Here is a 16953-nt window from a genome sequence, read left to right as displayed (position 1 = left end):
TTGTTCATATAGGTTACCAATGTTGTTGCCTCGTCTTCATCTGACTCATCCTTCATGGCTACATAGATTACCTCATCATCATTTTCATCAAAATCCTCTTCTTCAATAATGTAACACTTTTTTCCTTTGCCTTTGTAATATCTACTATCATCTTCTCTTTTGTTCTTGTTCTTATTGCCTTCTCTATAGTTCTTCTTCTATGTACACCTTGTATCAATATGTCCTACTTTATTGCAATTAAAACATATGATAGGTAACTTACCTTTGAATTTACCTTTGCCTCTATGAAATGTTCTAGCTAATAATGCTTCCAATTGTTTCGCATCTTCTTCATCTATGCTGCTATCACTGGATGTATACTTTACCCTTTTCTTCTTCTTCTTTGTTTTCACCTCCTTAATGTCTTTTATTGATAGCTTGGCCTTGAAAAAAAATTCAAGATTCTCATGTCTGTAGTTATCAAAGTTGGACAACTCAAATGCAGTGAGTCTTCCTACTATTCCTTCAAAAGTTAGTCGGTTTCTTGGTACACATCTTAACTCTTGGATGGTTGAGACTTTAATAGCATAGATGGGGAGCAAGGTTCTTAAGAATTTGATATTAACTATGTCATCATCTAAATGACCACCCAAACTTCTTATTTCACTCATTACTTCTTTCATTCTAGAGGAATATTGAGTAGCATTCTCAACTTCCTCCATTTTCATGTCATCAAACTTTCCTTTGAGGCTTTCTCTTTTTGCTCTTTGGACATTCTAATCTCCTCCATAAATATTAGTCAAGTCTTTCCACATCTTGAATGTAGAGTCACATCCCTTGATGTCATCAAATTCAACATAGTTGAGGGTAGAGGAAATCTCTGGCATTGCTTGATTGTGCTCCTTCTTTTCTTCATATCTTCTATAGTGGGTAGAGTTGGATCAACATGTTCTACTTCAATTGAAGTTTGTGCATGATCACTTATTGATCCAAGGTACAGCTTCATTAACTTTTTCCATGTAGTGAAGTTATCTCTATTGAGCTTGGGAACTTCTCTCTTGGACATCTTGATCTTCCTACTTCTAGTACCTTTAAACCATATCAGTAGATGGCTCTGATATCAAGTGTTAGAACTAAGAGTGGGGGTGAATTAGTTATTCAAGGTCCAAATGTCCTAATAAAACTTTTTCACCAAGTAAAGCAAGCCCATTAAACTATTCATCCATCCAAGCTTTAAACTTTCTTACTTAGCAAGTTACTATAAAATCAACATGCAAGAATAACACATGAAGAATCACACATAACATAGTGATTTACGTGGAAACCCAATTTGGAAAAAAACACTAGTAACATGCTACTCAATTCTCACTCTTCTGAAGTGATACCCTATGAAAGGCCTACCCTATTAAAGGCTACAACATAGTGTTAAATGTGACCTGGTTAAAATATTTCAACCATCATATTAGAAGTGGGCCTAGTTAGAGGACTTTAGAACATTCACTTGGAATGCCACCCTGTTAAAGGATTTACAAATGGTTGTTAAACCAAACTAAGTCGATAGAATTTTACCCTAACTGATATAATTGTTAGAGAGTAACAACAAGGGTTTTTCACCTGATATAACTCACAACTTAACTTATAGATTTCAAATCTTAGTTTAGCTCTCAAATTTGCATGGCTTTTAGTCTCTGCAGCTTTAACAACTTGTCCTCCTTTCAAGCTTTGTCTCCTTGAGTCTTCATGCTTGATGTACCAGTGTGATCTCCTATATGGCCACTTATCAAAGTAGAGTCTCTGTGCTTTTTTCTTCCTTCTCAATGCCTTCTCCTTGATACATTTCAACAACTTCACAACTTGGCACCCCAGTAACTCTTGCTTCTTGGCCTATGACTTTAAGAAGTCTAGAAAGCTTTTCCACTCAAATCTTTATGCTCTTTCTTTTAGATTGTATAGATTAGGTAAGATTCAATGAATTTACCCTTAATATTGTTTCCTTCTAGAAACAACATGAAAAATCCTCCTAAATTCACTCAAAAATGGTTTACCTAAAATTCTATACCTCTAGCTCATCATCCTTATCCTCCATCTAGTTCACAAAATTGAAGGTTAAAAACTTGTCAGCTCAGATTTGGTGAATCTTTGACTTTTCAAATAGTGCAGTAGCTTAGTACTATTGAAATTTTGGTGCTTGGTACACACTATGTTACTCGGCACCAACTACATTTTACTAATGATTGGCACCTACTGTGGATTCACTTGGCACCAACTAAATTTTTTGATGCTCGGCACCTATTACTTTGCTTAGCTCCTTCTGTATCACTTGGCACATAGTAGATTTTGCATTTTCTCAACACTAACTAAAAATCTACTTGGCACCCATTAATGAACTTAGTCAAGCTTTACAGATAACCTTGTTACAACTTATTCTTCTAGAGTTTCTAAGTGTGGCCAAACTCTATATCTTCAAGTATATTATCAATACATCATTTTACCAATGTCTTAACTAATCCTTGTACTTCATTATAAAACCACAACTCAACCTTTCCCTTATGTGCTTTTGTTACATCTTGTTGATTAAATCCTCTTTATCAATCAACTAAGTGATAGTACTTGGATCTTATAAGCAATTTTCATTCCAACAAATAGCAAGTTTGACATCAGTGACAAAACAATGATTGAAAACATTCTTTATCAACCATCTTACTTTTTTGAAAAAAAACTCCCTCTTTGGTAGTGATCTTTTTCAATTAGATTTTCAATAGCCCTATTAGGAGCCAACCCTTTTAAAGGTTACAAAAGACACTATTAGGTGTGACCCTATTAGAGGATTTAATCACCCTATTAGGAGTGACCTTGTTGGAGGTCTTTAGACACTTCAATATAAATGCCACCTTGTTAGATGATCTACAAATAGTTGTTAAGCCAACTTTGTTAAGATATTTAGATCACTCGTGCAATGATTAGAGAGTAACAATGAGATGATTTGATTTTTGATGCAACTAAATTTTTGACTATAGATCTCAATTCTAGCTTGTATAAATAATCCTTCTTGATTGAATGTATCTTTTTAACTTCACAAGGATAATCTACTTTATCCTTATAATTCACTTCCTCTTAGCATCATTAGATCTTCAATTATCTTTCATGCCTTCTTCTCTTTCTCAATCTCAAGTTGACCTTATATTTATATCTTTCATATTGTAAAGTCAGCTAGAATATAACATAGAATAATTAATATTAATCTCCTTAGTTAGCTAGAACCAACAGACAATTCAATTAAACTTAATATGCCAAAACAAGAAAATTCTTTGCTAGCCAACCTAGCTAGGTAGACACCAACTCATAAATGATTTTCCTATGTTAACTACGTAAACTCGGTCAACATTGCATATTTTCAAAGTTCCTTTGGGAATAAAGTGAGCTTGGTTAACAATGGTTTCATCCAACATTTCCTTCATTAACTGAGTGAGCTCAATTAACACTCAAATTTTGCAACCTTTCCTTTGGCACCTGTGTGAACTTAGTAGATACTGCCTTTTGAACTAGGCAAACTCTAGAATGCTCAATAGACACAAAAAACAATCTTCAGTACTCAAGTGAGCTCAATATATATTGATTGATAATAACATGACACTTTGTGTAACATTAAAGACAATACACAATTAAGCAATTGTTCCAACAGTCCAGTGTAGGAGGATAATAGTACATAGTGCAATCTTTGCACACATCTCAGGGTAATCGTGGAATAATATCATGATACCACATCGATCCTAGCAACCACTGGCATAAACCTCGGTGAACCATCTACCAAATAATAATCTCGTAAATCAACCCTGAGCATAATTAAAGCAACTAATATAGTAACATAAATCCAATCGCCTCAAGGGTGTAGACCACTCATGGTCCCAATCACAATCCCTTCTCAAGGAGAGATCAACAATTTTGCATCCTTCAGGATGAACTATAGAAATCAAATGGGAGAGGCACTACATGTAGTTATAATTTGAAGTTTTAGTTTGAAATAATGGAAAACCCTATAGTATGTGATATTTGTTAAAGGCCTAGGTATAAATTTAAAAAGCACCCCTATGCTTCTATGGAGGATGATCCCATAAGATATTTTCCATGAGTACTCCATTATGTTTTACAAATAGAGGATGTTAGGACATACATTCACTATACAATTGAAAGTATTGGTGATAGTGACATTCATAAAGACTTAGTTTAGAATAGAAACCTATCACTAAAGAAATGATTTTAACACTTGAATGAGTTTAACATTATCAAGCACATGTTTTACACCAAGTTTGATAACCATGAGTGGACTAGAATTATACTAAATAGAATTTAGGAGAACATGTTTTGGGTAGATGATATACCAGTTATGATTGACAATAAACTAATTCATAAGCTTATTGGACTAAGTAATGAGATTATATATTTTTTAAATGATAAAAATGTAAAGAAGTTAGTAGAGACTAACCTAAAATGAAGTGTGATGGGAGAAACATGAGATTGGACATGATAAGAAAGACTGAAGTAAGATTGATAAGTAAGATAATTGGATACAAGATGAACTATAGTTCTAGGTTGAACTTAATACTTATTGGATACATCCATGTAGCCTGTCTTATGGCAATAAAAAGGGAGCAAGTAAATATGTGTGAAATCCCAAGACAATAATTGGTGGACAACATTGATAGAATTAAGAAGATAAAGAATGCAATGTTTAGATTTGAGTCCTTGATAACACATTTATTTTTCCAAGTAATTAGAAGATTTCCTAGAATGCTAGATCATAAATGGGATACTAATAGTTGTACAATGAGCATGATCATTTACCATTACATAAAATAATTAGATAATAGAATGTCAAAGGACATTTCTATAATGATGAAGAATTTCCAACTAGAAATGGAACTATTGATGTAAATAAGTCTTCACTATTTACACTTTACTTAAGTTTATTTAGGTCAATGCATTATTTTATTATTTATTAGGTTGACACTTAGGATTTTGCATACTTTTATGAGTTTTCATGTTGACAACATAGAAGTAAGCAACTCTAATTCAGCACATGGTGTCTACAACATTAGGGTTTGCATAATTAACTAAGTTTTCATGTAGACAACACAGTTATTTGCACTCTTAATTAAGCACATAGTGTCTACAACATTATTTTTTGTGCTACACCTTTTTAGGCTTATCCTCTCGTCATCACACTTACTCTTGTGCTTAATGGAGGATAATCCACTCCTAGTGGACATGTGCATGGTTGTAAGACTTATCAATGTGCTAACTCCTAGACATTCTAGAAGCATTCCAGAGGCCTTTATATATAGGCACTCCTAGTGTACTTATACAATTAGTTGAATATCATATTGTTATTATGATCATACTCTATTGGTCTATTCTATGCTTGTGCTTGAGTTCATTGATCTTGCATGAATTTTTCCCTAAGGAAAATTCTTACATGGTATCAGAGCCGAGGGAGATTTTTTTCACATAGCCATTGGAGACCTCATTGCTTCATCTCTTGAAGGGACTCAATTTAGATCCAGAGCATTTGTAGTCATTGGGAGCATCTAGAGCCAAAGAAAACCTTGCCATTGCATTCAGAGTATTGATTCGATGAAATTTGACTATAAATTTGCCTATATTAGGCCATAGTCAAATTTGAGGCAAAAAAAAATTACAAACTGACACACAAAGGCCCAATTTGCAAATTTGGTATGATCATATCAAATCTCTAAATTTAATTTTTAGATCTGTATATTTTATTATTTTAGTCTCTACAATTTCTCTACATTATTTTGTGGATCTATGTATTTTGTTCAAAAAAAATTTGGCCATTAGGCCAGAGGAGAGATTTTTTGCAGGTGAGGATTGGAGCTTACTGTGCTAATCAAATATTGGCATCATATTCAAAAGGTCAAAAAAACCCCAAATCAACTTTTATTTCATCAAAATCAAGCATCTGAGATGAAATTTAGAGTTAATTGATTTTTGAAGGCATGAAGACAATGATTCAAGAAAAATAATAACAGAGGTGATTTTCAAACAGAGATATTTCCCTCGTACGAACTCCTTTTTGCGAGCATTTTTTTTGTTTTGGGATAGAATTTTATGATCTACACATTGGTGCAAGATGTTTGAGCTCTCTATTCCTGAATTTTTCTGCAAGTTGCAAATCTTAATTTTTGCAACCTCAAATGCTTAGTGTGGGCTCATCTAGACACATAATTAGGTTCCATTTTTTTTTAAAGTGAATAATTTTTAGTCTACTTTCTAGATCTACAATCAGATTATAGGATTGTGTGGATAGAAATATCACTTTTAGAAATAGGTCATTTCTTTGCATTGTATTGCTTCAAAATTGTTGTATTTCTAAGCTACATTGTAAAGTTTTAGATTTGAACTCTAAAAGGAGGTTGTAAACAGTAAAATTAGAAGCCCACTTTGTTCATTTTAACAAGTGGCCTATTGTAAATGCACTACATATAAAGTGTCAAAATCTTTCATTTTAGGGGTGTGTATTGTGTTTTGTGTCTCCTTGATATTGTGATCTTGCATTATGGGATCTTTTTCAAAGTTAACTCCACATAATTATGCTACTTGGAAAGGAAACATAAAGGAACCATTGGTTGAAAACATTTGTTGCATTATGTAACTGGTGCAACAAAGAAACCTTTGACTGATGTTGATGAAGCTTGAAAAGAAGATTGGGAATCCAAACAAGAAATGTCCCTAGGTACCTCTCTCAAGAATATCTTATATCCTATCAAATATCATGTTAGGAAACTTACCAATCCAATAGAGGTTTGGGCTAAACTTGAAGCATTATATGGGATAGTAGATGAAGACATGGCCTACACCATTAAGGACAAACTTCTCAAGTTGAATCCTAGGAATTTTGACACCATCAAAGACTATCTTACCCAAGTAGACATGTATAGGGCACAACTTGAGGATTGTGGTGAACCCATCAAGGATGGAAAGATGATCAAATATATAATGACTCATCTTCCACCTGAATATGCTCCTTTTGTTTCTAGTTATAATACTCACAAATTAACAATGGGTAGTGGCTATTCTAAGCCTTCATTTGAGAAATTTTCAAAAATGTTGGTCTTAGAACATGACAACTTAGTGAGCATGGGAATTCTCTAGTCCTTTAAGACCAAAGCCTTGGTAGCTAATGAAGGGAATTCAAGTGGTAAAAATTTCAACAAGAAGCAAAAGCAGTAGAAGGCTAAGCCACAGGATGACACACAACAATCCTCCTCTAGAAAACAATATTCCTTGCATCAATCTTCTTCCACTCAAAAATCTTCCTCACAAAAAGACAAGTCTTTTTCCAAAAATAATCAGAAGGGGAACAACTCCAATAAAAGGGAGAAGAAAACTTGTGCCTATTGTAAGAAGAATGGTCATGATGAACATGAGTGTAAGGATAACTAGATTGATAAATTGGTAAACTTAATGAGGAAACACAAAATTGATGTACCAAATGCCTATAAGGATAAGGGATCTTCAACCACTTCAAAGGGTAAGGGACAAGCTTTGGTAGCAAGTACAAACAATTTTGAGGAATGAGTTCTTGATTTAGGAGCTACATATCATATGGGTGTTTCAAGGGAGAATTTTTTTTCTCTTTGAAACCGTCAAATGTACCTTACATCTATGTGGACAATGACACTCAAGTGGAAGTTGAAGGGAAAGGGAATGTTGAGTTGAACAATGGTGTCTTCAAGGATGTTCTTCATCTTCCTAAACTTAGCACCAATCTTCTCTCCATCTACCAAATAACTCACTATGGATGTGGTAAAAAAGTGGAGTTCCTTCTAAATATAGTTGTGGTGAAAAATATCAAGGATGATTCTATGGTGGTAGTTGTAAAGGCTAATCATGAGACAAGACTTTACTATTTTTTCTCATTTTTTGCCGAAGTCCACTTCCCTTACCTTGTTGACTCATTCAAATTCACAAAATAAACTATGGCATCAGAGATTTGGACATCTCAATTATTGCTACCTTCAACAAGTTAGCAGTAAGGATATGGTCATTGGTCTACATCAAATCAAGTATTCAGAGGGTGTATGTCTAGGTTGTAAAGCAAGCAAGCATCTCGAAGAGAAATATGACAAGGGGAAGTCTTGGAAGGCTATTATTGTTCTTGAATTGGTTCATAGTGATGTAGCAAACCCATTTCTAGTACCATCATTTGGTAAAGCTTGCTATGTTCTCACCTTTATTGATCACTTTTCACACTACAATTGGTCCTTCTTTCTTGCTCATAAGAGTGAAGTATTTGATAAGTTTATCACCTTCAAAACTCAAGTTGAGAAGCAATCAGGGAAAGCCATCAAGATTCTATGAACAAATAATGGTAGGGAATATGTCAACTCTAGGCTTATATAATTTTGCACTCATGAGGTTATTGATCTTCAACATTCAGTTACATACATGCCATAGTAGAATGGTGCTACTGAAAGCAAGAATAGAACCCTTAAGGAGATGACCACTTGTATGCTTCAACATAGGTCTCTAGATCAAGTGTTTTTGGTAGAAGCCATGTGTTGTGCCAATTACATCCAAAGAAAAAGTCCCCATAAGGCCTTAGATTGAATTACACCTTTTAAGGCTTGGTGTGGCAAAAAACCAAGTGTAAAGCACTTTAAAGTTTTTTGTTGTCTAGCATGGGCAAGGATACCTCCACAAAAGTGAAAGGCCTTAGAACCTTAAAGAAAACCTTGTATATTTTTTGGATATCCTGACCATCTTAAGGTATACAACTCATGGATCTAGAGACACATGAAATATTTTTTGAGAGGTGTGTTCACTTTGAAGAAACTTGTCCAAGTTTGGCTTCTTCAACTCCTCCTTCTTGCTCCTTCATGGAAAGTGATAATAGTGATGATAGTGACTTAGAATATGACATTCCTTCAACTTCAACTCACAGGACACCACCTTCACAGGGTCCATAAGTAGTTGAGGACATTCCTTCTTCTTTGACTAAACCTTGTTGGGCATAGCAAACCCTTGATTCAACAAGTTCATTAATGGGGAATCCTTCAAACACTTGGAGGACAAGGTCACAACACAAATAATTTCCACATGCTTATATTGTCATTGCTTCAGATCCACATTCATTTAAGGAAGCATTAGGAATTCTAGAATGGGACAAGGCTATGGAGGAAAAATATAACTCTTTGATGAAAAATAACACTTGGGACTTAGTTCCCCTTCCTAAGGGAAGAAAATTGGTTCAGTGTAAGTGGATCTATCAAACCAAATTTTCAATAGATGGAAGTTTGGATAAGCATAATGCTATACTAGTTGCCAAAGGTTTCTCACAAGTTTTGGGTATTGACTAGACAAAAACTTTCACAATAGTCACCAACATGAACTCTATTTACTTGACACTAGTTGTTGTTGTAGATCATCGTTGGTTTGTACATTACATGAATGTAAAGAGTGCTTTTTTGAATGGTGATCTTCATGAGGAGATTTGTATGGAATAGCCATAAGGGTTCATACAGGATTCTACTATGGTTTGCAGATTGAAGAACTCTATCTATGGTCTTAAGCAGGCTCCTTAGGCTTGGTATGCCAAGATGGATTCCTTCTTACTCTTAGCAAGATTTACCATGTGTCATTTTTATTTGAATGTCTACATTCTTTAGAGGGATGACTCACATTTGATACTTGTTCTTTATGTAGATGACTTGATCATTATAGGAAGTACTCCATCCATCATTACCAGTGTCAAGACCTCTTTGTAGGATAGATCTGCTATGATAGACTTGGGTTTACTACATTATTTCCTTGGTATTGAGATCACATAGTCTTCAGAAAGGATCACACTTTCTCAACCCAAGTATGCTTTTGACTTGCTTTCTTGATTTCATATGAGTGACTACAAGCCTATTGCTATTCCCTTTTTTTTAGGTGTCAAGTTAGAGGCCAAGTGTACCACTCCACTTGTTGATGCTAAATTGTGCAAACAATTGGTTGGGAATCTCATCTACTTGACACATACATGCCCTAATATAGCTTTTGTAGTTGGCATGGTTTCTTGCTTCATGCAAGAGCCACATGAGCTTCATTGGAAGGCCACCAAGTGCATCTTGCACTATATATGGGGTAAACACACACATGGGATACACTATAGAGTAGGTACAAGACTTCATCTAGTTGGATATACAAACTCAAACTATGTAGGGGACCTTGATTATCACAAGTCTACTTTAGGTTACATGTTTCATGTTGGTTTTGACCCTATTTGTTGGCAAAGCAAGAAGCAAAATAATGTTGATCTTTCTTCAACTAAGTTTGAGTATTGAGGAGTTGTCAATGTAGCTATAGAGGCTCTTTGGTTATAGCACATTTTGAAGGAGTTTGGATTTGATCTACCTAAACCTATAGTCATACAGTCATACATTGTGACAATTAGAGGGCTATTGAGATCTCTAAACATCTAGTTCAACATCAGTGAACTAAACACATTGAGGTTCATATGCACTACATCATGCAGCTGATCCATGAGTAGATCATTGCATTATAGTATTTTCCTATAGTAGAGTAGGTTGCAAATATCTTCACCAAATCCTTCAGTAATATATATTTGCGAGATCTCTTGGGGGTGCAGGATGTTGTAGAAAGGGGAGTCCCTTGACTTCTCTCTTCTTTCTTCTGGAGGGATCTTTTCCTCATTTGAGATCTTCTTCTCTCTCATCTTCTTTATTGTACTTATCTCTCTTTTTGGAGGAGGGTTTTTCCCATGAGATTTTCCCTCTTTCTCTGCTTTATGAGAGATTGCATTGCATTGCATCACATTATATGTAGAGCATTGCTTTTCAACATGGGTACCTAAGATGGCTTTGTAGCTAGGACCCATCATGCATTTGTGAGCTTAAGTGCATTCCCCTAAATTGTACTTAAAGGTGGGTGTTGGTGTAAATAAGTATTCATTATTTACACTTTACTTAAGTTTACTTAGGTCAATGCATTATTTTATTATTTATTAGGTTGACACTTAGGAGTTTGCATACTTTTATGAGTTGTCATGTTGACAACACAGAAGTAAGCAACTCTAATTTAGTACATGGTGTCTATAACACTAGAATTTGCATAATTAATAGAGTTTTCATGTAGAAAACATAGTTATTTGCACTCTTAATTAAGCACATGGTGTCTACAATATTATTTTTTATGCTACACCTTTGTAGGCTTTTCCTCTCATCATCACACTTACTCCTATGCTTAATGGAGGATAATCCACTCCTAGTGGACATGTGCTTGGTTGTAAGACTTATTAGTGTGCTAACTCTTAGACATTCTAGAAGCATTCTAGAGGCCTTTATATACAAGAACTCCTAGTATACTTGTACAATCAATTGAATATCATACTATTATTTTGATCATACTCTATTAATCTATTTTGTGCTTGTTCTTGAGTTCCTTGATCTTGGGTGAATTTTTCCCTAAAGAAACTTCTTACAAAATTGAAGGTTTAGAATCCCTACATCTTTAGTAGAGAAGTATAAAGATGATATATGTTTTTTCATGGTTGAAATTGTTGTGACATGCATGAAAGTAGTGGAACCAAGGGTCAAATTCATTGATCCTATGGTGGTATATGTAATGATAGAAGAGTTAATAGAGGGTTATGCAAAGATAATACTTGAGTTAGAAAGAGATAATGAGAGTCCTATATGGGGCACATATGAGGAGAAAGTAAAGGAATTTCACAGTGAACTACATAGTAAAGACATTAAGAAGAGATTGGATAAGAATATTGATACCATATTGAAAGAAACATGTATGAGCAAAGAGGAGTATAAGGAATCTATGATCATTTCTCTAGAGATGGGAGCAAGTGGAAAATAGGAAATTTTAGTGAAAAACCTTTAGCAATAGATATTGGATGAACAAAAGGAGTCACAGTAGATGGACCTTTAGCCAATTCACCTTATGCTATAGTTTCACAAGTTTAGCCACAACTTGTACCACTAGCTCAAAGACATAAGGATGAAGAAGATGTGAGAATTGTTAGAGCATCGAAAGTTACCCCACCCAACTCCAAAAGGTCTATGAGGTTAATTAAAGTAAAATAGGATCAAATTGAATCTCATACACACAAAAGAACTAAGAAAATGGCTAGTAAGCTTGGGAAGAAGAGAAAAACTATCCATGGCACATAGAGAAGAAAGGATCAGATAGTTGAGTCTAAATCTAAAGAATTAGATGAGAGGAAAAAAAGACAAAATGAGTAGAGAAAGTGAAGGAAGAAATGAAGGAACCTATAGGATTAAGGAATCCCTAGAAACTTAAATTAGAGACACTGAATAGTGCAATCATTAATAATGGTAATTTTGTTTAGCGAAATAAGTTTTATAATTGTTATGGTAATATGGACATATTATAGTTAGAAAATGCAGAAGTAAGACACATGATTTTTTCAAATAAGAGATTTGAAGACATATAGAAACAAATAGCTAAATATCTATATGATAATTTGATAAATATAAAGAGGATATTAGTTGATGAGGATAAGAAAATAAGAGAAAATTGCTAGCATCAATGTTGATGGTATTCCTTTGGTGGGTATCCTGAACATTGGAGAGCATTGACACATTGTATTCATGAATGTGTTTTTCATTAATGTCAACATAGCAATAATTTTGTGAAGACTAGAAGAGTAGAAGAAATAGATCATACTTGTACAAAAGGAGTTTTGGTGTACAAGTGAAGTGCGGTTAAGGACATGTTTTATTCTGTGTCCTAATGACAAGGTTAAATGTGTGTAATCTAAGTTGAAGATGTATGGAAGCTACAAATGATTTACAAAGAGCACTGTAGAGGTAGAGTGCATGTAAAATAGTTTTTGATGATCCTATTATATCTTCTAGAAGTTATATAATCTAGTGATGTGTAGTTAGATAGTGATCAAGGGCAGACTAATGGTGACATCGGTGAGTGCACAAGTCTTGAAGTTGCACATGTGAAGTTTTGTATAGACTATGAGCCAACTATGCTATTACAATTATGAATTAATTAGTTATCTTATTATAATTAATTGGGAAAGCCTCAAGGTTGACTCAAGGAATTTTTTTGAAGATAGGGTATAAAGAAAAGATATTTTCCTTGTTTGTAGAGAGTGTGTTTTGAAAAGTGATTGAGGAGGTATAAGCAAGAGAAGATTATTTGGTAAATGCGAGTAAGTGATCCAATGAATTATTGGATACGAGGTTTTTGATCTGGTATCAAGATTAGAAGAAGTAGAGGTCTGATTTACAAGACAAAGAAAGAGGAAGAAGTAATATAGTTCAATTCTATTATTCTGTAAGGAATAATACAAAGATCACTTAGACAATGGGTTTATTGGTCTTTCCCTTGAATTTGTTTGGAGAATGGGTTCATTGGTCTTTATCTTGAAGTTGTTTGGACAATGGGTCCATCTACCTTCCACAACTCCTAATAGGGTTGGCACAACTCCTACTAGGGTTGGAATCTCCTAACAAAGACTCAAAGTCTCCTAACAAGACTGATATGTATTGAATGTTGTTATAGACTCCTAATAGGGTCCATCCTCTAACAAGGAATATTTATATTAGTACATCATCTTGTGAGTACCATTCCCACCAGGTTTTTCCCTTTGATTAAGGATTTCACTAGTTTACTATTAGAAATGTTTAAAATAACTAGTGGGGTGAATTAGTTACTCAAGGTCTATATGTACCATTTGAAAAATTAAATATTAATCACTTCACTATTCTTCTTATCCTATTAATGCTCAGTCACTACTATAAAACTATCATAAAAATAATGTGCATTACATAATGAAAACATTATCAAATGTAAACATTCATAAAAACTTTCATCACAATCTAACACTAGGATTTTACAAATACTATTAAGTCTTCAAATGACTATTAGGTCAACCTTTATTAGAAGGCTTTCTATACAAACTATCTAATATGATAAAAAAAGAAAATAGTAGGTTTGGTCTATGTTATTACAACTCACTTTAGCTAGTTTAGATCTCTGTTTGGTCCTTATGTTGTTTCATTGATAAGCCTTTCACTATCATCTCTAATCTTGATATGCTTGGTTAGTCTTCAAGAAATCAGCCCACTCTTCTCATCAACACTTAAGCCTTCTGCTTTAATTTCATTATCAACAATAGCATCATATCTACAAGCTTTCTCCTTTAGCATTGCATTCACATACTTGTATTCTTCTAATAAACCTTGTTCTATATGTCTCTCTTCACATACAAACTCACTCATACACACATTGGTTGGGCTCATTTTGGCTTGACTAGACATGGCTAGACATTGTGCTTAATGATTGATTCTATATGTTTTTAAATAGGCAATTTGTGCTTTACCATTTTCTATATCCACCGTAGATCTTAGGGTTTACAATTAGACTCAACTCAATTCAATGTATATATTCATCTTCTTGATCATACTCTAGAAACTTCTCTAGAATCCATCTGTTAGATCTTTACCTAATCATATCCTTGAATTTAATGATCCAACTCATCAATCTTATCTTTAAACCATTTTACATCTCCCAAGAAATCAACTAAGTTAGCTTGATCTTACAATTTCTTTGAATTTTGTTCTCTTACTATCACTCAACAATCTCTAAATAATGATACTCAATCAACACTAAAATACTCAGTCTCTATAAATCTTTTTTCTTGACATCAACTAACTTTATCAGTTGACGCTAATCACTAGTACAAAAAAAAAAATATGTGACTAAAAAAACTAGTAAAATTTGAATATAATTGACTAAACTTAGTCATGTGACTAATAATAGTTAATATCTAGTCATTTAAAACACTACTAAATTTACTACTAAATAATTTTAGTTATCTATTTGATCATTGATTTAGTGGTTGATTTAGTAGTATATTTAATTATGCAACTAGTCACATATTTAGTAGTTGATGTAGTAGTATATTTAATAATGTTGCTAGTCACATATTTACTAGTTGATTTAGTAGTATATTTGATTGTGTGGTTAGTCACATATTTAGTAATTGATTTAGTCATGTGGTTAGTCACATATTTAGTAGTTAATTTAATCATGTGGCTAGTCACATATTTAGTAGTTGATTTAGTAGCATATTTAATTATGTGGCTAGTCACATATTTAGTATTTGATTTAGTAGTATATTTAATTGTGTCATTAGTTGCATATTTAGTAGTTGAATTAGTTGTGTGTTTAGTCACATATTTAGTAGCTAATTTAATCATGTTTCTAATCACACATTTAATAGTTGATTTTATTATATATTTAACTATGTAGTTAGTGTTAAATCTAAGACTGGTTTTGACTATTTCATGTCAACACACTTAAGATGTTTACTAAGTTCATGTCGAGCTAGTAACACATGCCGAGTAAAATATGTATAGATGTCAAGTAAATAGTTGATGTTGAGCTACAATGTATGCCAAGCCAGAGCAATCTTCAAATGCTGAGTGAACTTTAGGTGCCAAGCAATCTTTACGTGCCAAGTGAAGATCAAGTGTCGAGCAAAGTATAGGTGTCGAGTTACTATAGAAGCCAAGTGGAATAGAATTTCTATAGGAGTCAAGTGAGCTAGTTTTTTTATATGAGCCGAGCATCAAAGGTAACAAGTGTCGAGTAACATAGACTGACATAGTTGTTTGTAATTGCATAAACACCTATGTAAACCATTTTTTTAGCCGACATAGAAGAATCCGAAAGGATGTTAAAGATATGAATGAATCTTTTGCATTACCTATGCAATCAGCATGTAGCCAATAAGAAAAATGGAGAAGGCATGCAACCAATAAGAAAAGTGCATGAATTGAGTAGGAAATGAAGATTTAATATGGATCGTAGATTCATACCTAACTCTAAGTCTTTGAAATCTTTAAAAGGAGGATGAAACCCCATTGTATGTGTGGATGAATGAAATGTATGGGTGAACTATAGCAAAATTCAGAGGGAAGTGTAAAAGACTTAGAAGAACAAAGCAACATTGAAACATTCAGTTGATCAAGAACATAGTATCAAAATATTGAAGAGTGACATATCAGATCAAGCAATGATCAGGTCAATCAAAGTAGAATAAGGATCTAGATCACGTAGCAATTGGAGATTGCAAAGTTATCAAGTCAAAAGTTTTCTAATACTCTCTAGCAATTGTATTACATAATGGAAATCCTATGGACTTAGGTTGACCTAGAAGCCATTTGTAAATCCTTTAATAGGGTGGCATGCCAAGTGAATGTATAGAAGTCCTTTAACTAGGCCTACTTTTAGTAGGGTAGTGAAATCCTCTAATCGGGTCACTTTTGACAGAGTGTAAAAGTCTTTAATAGGATAGGTCTTTCATAGGGTAGACAATTGGAAGTGGTCAAACATTGTAACCTTGAATAGTTACACATTGTTGCAATGATATTTTGTGGGTGTCATCCCCACCCCAGTTTTACCTTCTCATTTTGGAGGGTTTTTGGGTTACCAAATTTGTGTGTTGTTTATTTTCATGCATGTCTTTACTTTCAAGTTTAGTAGATAGATTGAATGCATGTGAATGGTTCTAGTTAAAAGAATTTGATAAATCATATGATAAATAATTTATTAATAAAATGAATTTAATAATGTAAAATATCATAACCTTAAACTTGAACTAAGCCATAAAAAAATTAAAAATATTACATATATGAACAAACTTATGTAATATGCTAGAACTACTAGAATAAGATTGATGCAACATTATAATTATGATATATAAAAAGAATCTAAAATACAAAACTTAATGCAAATATATATTTATATAATCTTAGAGTATATATGTAACTTAATCAAAATTCCAAAGTTGTCTAAAGATTTTTGAACTCTTTTAAATACACCATGATCACTAAAATCCTTAAACATCATATTCAAAATATTGCATAAAAATTAATGTTGCAAGAATATATGTCT

Source organism: Cupressus sempervirens, chromosome 6, assembly GCF_028749045.1.
Source record: "Cupressus sempervirens isolate cs-2001-9-10 chromosome 6, ASM2874904v1, whole genome shotgun sequence".
Taxonomy (NCBI): domain Eukaryota; kingdom Viridiplantae; phylum Streptophyta; class Pinopsida; order Cupressales; family Cupressaceae; genus Cupressus; species Cupressus sempervirens.
Note: the sequence above shows the minus strand (reverse complement) of the source record.